This window comes from Bombus impatiens, unplaced genomic scaffold (assembly GCF_000188095.3).
Source record: "Bombus impatiens unplaced genomic scaffold, BIMP_2.2 scf_4599, whole genome shotgun sequence".
Classification (NCBI taxonomy): domain Eukaryota; kingdom Metazoa; phylum Arthropoda; class Insecta; order Hymenoptera; family Apidae; genus Bombus; species Bombus impatiens.
In genome coordinates this window covers 1-246 of record NT_181018.1, presented here as the reverse complement: position 1 = coordinate 246, position 246 = coordinate 1, and the positions used below count along the sequence as shown (strand labels likewise).

The window sequence follows — 246 nt, the reverse complement described above, 5'->3', positions numbered from 1 at the left end:
AATTATAGTAATTGTTCAAATATATCATTTAGTAGGTTAGTACATAGTCATACTTAAATCAAACTTAGTTTTAAATATCAGCAATATGTACTCGAAGATATTATTAAATGTTAAATTGACCGATTAATTGAATATTATTGAATAATGATTTTACAGGTTTTTAAATCATTTTCAATCGAAATCACTGTTGCATAAGGAAATGTTAGCTGTGTTGTCTGCTGTAACGGAGATTATAAAACAGCATGG

At 26.0% G+C, this 246-nt stretch overlaps 1 long non-coding RNA gene across 1 annotated transcript; it reads left to right on the top strand.

The window, feature by feature from the left end:
- Positions 1 to 233, top strand: LOC117152519. The gene is made up of 2 exons (XR_004462912.1): positions 1 to 35; positions 157 to 233. It is a non-coding gene; the product is annotated as an uncharacterized LOC117152519 (long non-coding RNA).
- Positions 234 to 246: the final 13 nt, after the last annotated feature.